Here is a 7111-nt window from a genome sequence, read left to right as displayed (position 1 = left end):
ATCACCCCTAGATTCCCTTGCTGGGCCTCAGTTCTCAGGGCACTGACTGCTCTCAGGAATGGGGATGGTTGCAGGTGCCCTGGCCCCTGAATGGGACACTGGGGACCCCCGAGACCTCTCGACAGGCAGCTTAGAAGCTAGCAACCCCTGATGTTTGGAGCCTCTAAAGAGCCGGGATTTATATCCCTTCCCCACCGTCCATGTCTCTGGCTGGGGAGACGGCTCATTTTTCACGATGCCGCGTGACTTTCCAGACTATATTTTCAGCCTCGGTTTGACGTCAGTCTCTCGCCGGTCCCTAGGGATCAGCTTTGTACATTTCCAGGCTGTCCCGGCTGGAGCCTCCCCATCCCCTTGGGACTCTTGTGGTGTCTCTGCAGTCCCTCCGGCCACCTCTGGTGGCAATCCCTGGGCAACCGCCGGTGGGGGTCGCTGGGTCCCCTAGGAAGCCAGTGGATGTGGCAGCAGGGAGGGGAGCTGATAGTCAGCAGGAGAGAAGGCCAGGTGGGCTGGTCCCCTACAGGGTGGGCTGTCCCGTAAGGCAAGTGAGTGTGGGGGTGGGGTGGAGAACTAGAGGCGGGGGGTGGGGGGGTGGGGGGGGTGGGCGGGGGGGTGGCTAGGCTGGCCGAGATGGGAGACTGCACGTTTTGTTTCGAGGCTGCTTATCTGCAGACACTCCCTGGAGCAGGATCTGTCCCAAGGCCTAAAAAGAGAGAAGGGAAGATGAGAAAATGGGAGGGCAGACCAGGGAGAGAGAGGAAGATGGAGGAGCAGGAAAGGGTGAGGGGTAGTGGCAGAGGCAGAAGATTGGAATAATAGCACAAGGACAGATTACACGGCATGGGTCAATGCTTCCCCATTTACTTACTTCATTTCATCTCCAAAACAGCTTTGCTGTGGATATTGTTGTCTTTTTACAGATGGAGAAAACCATTGCAGAGAGAATGTTCTTGGCTCACAGTACTTAAAACTCAGCCCTTGGCTTTCATTTCAAAGTTGAAGGGGCACGGTCTGCTCTCAGAACTGAGCACGTAGGCACCACCTGAACCCGCATCAAACAGCAGTCCCCAAATACTGGTCACGACTTGTGTTCTGAGGTGTCTTCATCTTTGAACCTAGACTGGGGTCCTGTCTGTATCAGGCACCCCAGACACAGTCAAAAAGACTTCTAGTTTCTGCACTGACACTTACCTTCTGTGTGACTCCAAGGTAGTCACTTAACCTCTCTGGGCCTTGATTGCCTCCTGGTCTTATACCTGATAAATTCAACATGTCCTGAACTAGATGCCTATTCTCCCTGGTCCCTCACTGGGGCCCCTCAGTCATCCCAAAGAAGAATCCTCAAGTCCTCTTTCACTCCACAGCCTTCGACCACTGTGCCTGCTGATTGATTCCTGAATACTTCGAGGATTGCCATGCTCCCTGCCTGGTGTTTGGTAGATGCTGAAGAGATGCTAGTTCTTTTTCTTATGAGCCCTTCTTCCTGCTTCAAAAAGTACCAGGTAATCTGAAAATGTGTCACTGTGATAGAGCTTGGATCCCTGAGCCTCCCTTCTCTCTTCTCTGCCAGTCACAGCGTCCCAACCCCCACCCCAGGGGTTGGGGCGTCAAGACAGCTTCAGACTGACACCTAATTCCCACTACAGGGCCTGGTCCAGGCTCTCATGGCCCACTGGAGTGGCAGCATGTCACGGTGGTTAAGCATGTGGGCTTGGGACTCCAATTTCAATTCTGCCACTAACTAGCTGTGTGACAGTCAACTAACTTAACCCCTCTGTGCTGCTGTCTCCTCACCTGTAAAACGGAAATGATACTACACTTTGTTATGAGAATTAAATGAATTTATACACATAAAACACTGAGAACAGTGCCTGGTAAAAACATGCATTCAACAAATATTAACTTTTGTAACTATGGCCTGGAAGATAATCACCTCCTCAATGGTCTGTGCTTCCAGTGTTATTCCCTACGACACATTCTCCACTCAGTGGCCAGAGAGCTTTCTCTGTCACTCCTTGCAGCGTTGCCAGATAAAATACAAGATGCCCAGTTTAAACTTAAATAGATGTTTGGTATTTGCTAAATCTGGCAACTCTTCTCCCATGCTTAAAAATTTCCCCTGGTTTTCCATTACCTTTAAAATAAAATCTAAGCCTTTTAGCATGACATTCAAGTTCTGTATGATTCAGACCCCTGCCCTCTCCATTTAATCCCTACCTCCCTATTCCTTACCACTCCAGCCCCCTCATCTTATGCTCCAGCCATCTCCAACTGTGTTCCTGGAATCCCAGAGAATGACTCGTAGCATTTCGGAGCAAGGATGGGCCATTGGTCACATTTTCAGATGAGGGCTCAGAGAAATTAAAGACCTGCCAAAGTCATGAAGCTCACATCACCCATGTTCTTAATACGGTCTCAAACCTTCGTCCTGCAACACTGAAAACCACACACAGGTTCCTCTTAGAGTCCGAGAGTGAGGGAAGGCTGGATCTGCTGGCCTGGAGTGGTTCTCAGGGGTCAGCCTCAGAAAGTTGTGATGCCCAAGAGGTTTGCGAGGGGCAGAGAGTTGACCTGGAAGTGTTTTAGACTCAGGTAAGGAGCTCCTCAGAGTGTAGGGATATGCTTCTGAGACTCAGGGTGAGGGAAGCAAGGCCCTGTTTGCTGCTCTGTACTTGGGGTTTTGTCCTGGGGTGGAAACTTACTTCCCCAAGTCCAGTTAGCCAAGAGTAAGGCTTGGGATTATAAAATAGGCAGAATAATCTTGGCTGTCAATAATCCTGCCCAGAAACCTTGTGGTGACCTCAGGGGGAGACAGTGGAGGCCATCAGAATGGGAGTGGTGGACACCTTCCCCACAGGGCTTCTGGGCAGGTGTCAGCACTCGGCAGTCTCTGGGAGGCTCTGGCTCTGTTACAGCAACCAAAGAAAATATCTCTGCTCAGCGCTGAGGACTTGGTCTCAGTAATTGACTTGTATGATGTCCAAAGACTGCGCATATAACCAGCTCAAAGTGATGTATCATCTTTAGCAAAAAGATTTATCATGGAATCTGAGACAGCTTCCCATTTGTCTAGAACAGAAATAGGAATGACTCTCCTTGCCAGGAATCATCCTTTGTCTTCAAAGCAAATTTCTCCATGGTTGGAGGTTTCCTGGACTGAGGCTGAGACCTGTGGCCAACTTACTGGCCAAGCTCCCAGAGTCCTGATGTCTCTGTCTCAAGAATCTCAGCTACAGGCAGCAGGGACAAGGGAGAAAGTGGAGGCCTGGGTTTAGGAGCCCCAAGTTCGAGAACTGACTCTGTCACCACGTGACCTTGGGCAAGTCACGTGATACCTCAGGCTTTTGCTGCTCCATCTGTAAAATGGAATTTGTGATTTCTGTTTAACTGCCTCATGGCAGTAATGGAAGAAGAATATTCTTCACCTACTTCGCAAGGAAGCAGTGAGGAATCACGGTACAGAGCATGGGTTTTGGGATCTGATGGATCTGGGTCAAGTCACAGCTTTGCTGTCTGCTTTTGCTGCACTGGGCGAGTTTCTCAACCTCTTTAAGCTCTGGTTTTATAAAATGGGGATCCTCAAAGTCTTTACTTCATGGTAATGTTATCAGGAAAACAAAGAGAGGATGTACAGGAGCCCTTAGAAGGGTGCCTGCTACAGGATATACACTCAAGGACTAGCTGTCGTCACACACCCAGCCACCTGGGGGCCAGGCCGTGCCAGTGGTGATGTCTGTTGTTATAAGACAGGCCCATCACCGCATGTCACGTCATCTCAAGGACTGCACACAGATGTAGGCAAGGAGACAGATCTGGAAAGATTGAGGACTTACGAGATCACAACTTACTTACAACTCGTCAGTGGCAAAGGTGAATTTTAACCCTATTTCTAGCTAAACCCAGGATCTGTATTTTTTTTCCTGCCACACCACACAGGCTGGTAATGTAGTTGAGAGAGTGAAGATGGTCAAGTAAGAGTATCATTAACAGGGAGGATGCAGAAGCTGTGCCCAAGAGGTGGAACCAAACGGGCTGGAGTTTATCTTTCACTCTCGCCACGTCATAGCTGTGTGACCATGGACAAGTCACTTACCTTTCTAAGTCTCAGGCCTGTTAGGTTCTCAGCGTGGTAAATGGCATCCCATCCCAGTAGCACTTGTTGTTATTGCTGCGTACTGAAGGATGGTACAATAGCTGGTCCTCTGTGTGAGCAGAGTCTACACAAGGAGCATCCTGTGGGTGATCGGGCATGGTAGCAGGGAAGAGTGACACTGAAATGGGGCTTTGAAGGACAGAAAGGCTTCTGATGAGGGGAGCCAAGAGGGAGAATCTTCTCAGCAGAAGAGATGATGCAGGGGAAGACTTGAGAATGCTGGGCCGGTGAGCATGGAAACTGGTACCCATGAGGAGGTGCATCCATTCATCCACCCACTGTAGTAGAGATGGCTGCTTTTTACTTTTTTAAAATTCATTTGGCTGTGCCATGCAGCATGTGGGATCTTAATTCCCTGACCAGGGATCAAACCCACATCTTCCGCATGGGGAGCATGGATTCTTAACCACTGGACCCTGAGGGGAGTCCGAGGCAACTGTCTTTTAAAATCACTTTCTACGTGCCGGACACTTCGTAATCATTTTGATTTTCACAACTGTTTCTCCTATTAGGTGACATTATTCTCTTTCATAGGTAAGCAACTGAGGCCTGGACAGTCTAAATAATCTCCCCAAGAGAGTCATAAGTGAGCAACAGAGCCAGAACTAATTCAAATCTGTCTCCCTAGGGTGCTCTGACCATTCCACCATGCTGACTACCTGTCAGTGCTGAATGAACGTGTGCCTCCATCCCACACTCCCAGCTAGGAGCCAGAAGAGGCTTTTCTAGAAACAGGTTGGGCACTGTCTCTGGACTCCAGCAGCCTTGGTGAAGTAAACACACACAGCGTGGGTGCTCAGCGGGTGGTGAAACAGAACGCATGGCCTGCACGGCTTGTTCTCTTGCCGCTCCCCCTCCACTTCAGAGCATCAGCTCTCACCCCTTGAGCTTGGGGATGCGCTGTTATAGCCAGTCCACTGTCAGGCTGGCTGAGAGCCCATGGTAGTGAGGGGGCAGGGACAGGCAGGAGGTTCTATCCTCAGCGCTAAAAAGACTGCAGAGGTGAAGAGAGTTAGGAAGACGGAGGATTGCCCTGGGTCACTGTGGCTGGTACCAGCCTCCAGCCTGATGGATTTTAACCTCTGTGAATCTTGCTGAAGACCCGTCCTGAGGCCAGGTGGTTGCAGAGCCTGTGGCTGATACTGACACATGCAGGCCCATGATAATGTCTGGTTTTGTGTTCTGTCTCCCCCAGAAATATGTCAGTGCACGAGTTTCTTTGTCATCTCTGGTACTCCTGGACCCTCCACTGCTGGTGGTTTGAGCTCATGGGATTGAACCATATGAACTAAGTCTGCGATCAGCAGTGTCCTAACCCAAGGCATGTCCAGAGTTCCCTCCTTGGTCCACCTCAACAGAGCACTGCCCCGCACCCCCCCTCCCCCTGCACAGGTCCTACCCCAGCACCCAGGATCCCCTGACAATGCCCCTCTCCATCGGCCTGCCTGGCTGTGTCCTCCCCTCCGATCCTCCTGTAAGTCTTCCCCAACTTTCATGGCCCATCTTACATCCAGCTCCAAACGTCCCTTGAGCTCAGCTGCTGGCTAACCAGATTCTCTTCTATTCACTTCTCCATGTGCACCTAAGCAGGGCAGCTCTGTGAAGGCAGGAACAGTCCTTTCCTACCGTTTCATCTCATCCCCAGCCCCAAGCAAGAATGGGCATAGGACTTGGTGATGTTTGAGGGGTTTGGCTGGATGGGGGCAGATCTGGGACATTCTGATCACAGAAATATTTCCATAGATGACTGAGGATGACATCTGGCTTTGCTGGATACTGCGGGATTTCTCATGATTTATTAGCCACTCTCTCCACATGGATCTGCCAAGAGGCCAGTGTGGAGTCTAGGCCCAGAATGGTTTTTCCCTCCCCTGAAGGATCTATGACCCCAGCCAGGTGGGATGACCTGGGAGCCAAGGTATCGAAGTCCCCACTGACCAGAGTCACACATATCTCTGCAGCCCCTTGCCATCCCCAGGCCAGAGCAGAGTCCCAGTGAGGGATGGAGAGGAGCCTACTGAGCACACACACGCTGATTCTTGTCCCAGTTTCCAACTGACTCGCCGCCTGACCTTGGACAAGTCCCTCGACCTTTCCAGGCCTAGTTACCCTCATCGGACAACCAGGGGATTGTAACAGTCCTCAAGAGTTGTTAAGGTGCCCCTTACAGCCCTGAGATTTTGCTTCTCTGACTCATAGGCAAAGATGTCTATTGCTTCTCAAATAAAAATTTTCCTCCCTGACAGCCAGCTTTGGGGAGATTAATAATTCTGTCAGAGCATCCTTGCATTAAGGCTGGCACTCTGCCGTTTCCCCCAAGACCAGACAGTTTATTGTTATTCATTGTTCATTCCCCTTCTCCCTCTCCTTAGCCCTCCCTCCAGCCCCCTTCACCACCCCACCCCCAACACGGGATGCGGCAACCTGCCATGAATGAAGAGTAGCTGGTCACATGGCCTGGTCACCATGGAGACGGATCCCCGCAGACAGAGGTAGGCATCAAAGTCACATGAGAACCCCGGAAAACTGGCTGAGGTATTTATAGAAGCAGGCTGGTGCTTTTATGGAAATGGGTCTATATTTGACTCCGGTACTGAAAGCTTCATGCTGGCTCTGGAGCAAGGCAGGCTTTGCACTTGATTGTCCCTACCCAGGTCTGAGGTGGGGGCAGACAGATAGCCCCCTCCCTACTGTCTCCCAGCACATTCCCCTCCCCGCCTCCCAGCTGATGCTGCACCTACTAGAGCAGAACCCGCTCCCTTCTGTTTACACCGAACAAAGCTTCCTCCCAGGCTGGGAGTTTGGGGCTCCAGGATGTTGGGCACGTGAGCAATCTGGGACACCCCTTTTTACCCCTCAACCTCGAGTACAAACTAGAAGAATGTCCTCACTGCTCTTCATAAATATTAGAAGGTATTGTCAAAGCCTTTGCCACTTCTTTCTTCCTTCAAAGTTTAG

General features: G+C 50.8%; 1 long non-coding RNA gene across 1 annotated transcript; it reads left to right on the top strand.

Annotated features, from left to right (window-relative positions):
* The first annotated feature begins 346 nt into the window (after positions 1 to 346).
* LOC122427543 lies at positions 347 to 6650 on the top strand. Its single transcript, XR_006265436.1, has 3 exons — positions 347 to 504; positions 1365 to 1502; positions 6526 to 6650. It is a non-coding gene; the product is annotated as an uncharacterized LOC122427543 (long non-coding RNA).
* The last annotated feature ends 461 nt before the right edge of the window (positions 6651 to 7111 follow it).

Source organism: Cervus canadensis, chromosome 2, assembly GCF_019320065.1.
Source record: "Cervus canadensis isolate Bull #8, Minnesota chromosome 2, ASM1932006v1, whole genome shotgun sequence".
Classification (NCBI taxonomy): domain Eukaryota; kingdom Metazoa; phylum Chordata; class Mammalia; order Artiodactyla; family Cervidae; genus Cervus; species Cervus canadensis.
The sequence above is the reverse complement of the archived record's forward strand: the minus strand, read 5'-3'. Positions and strand labels throughout refer to the sequence as shown.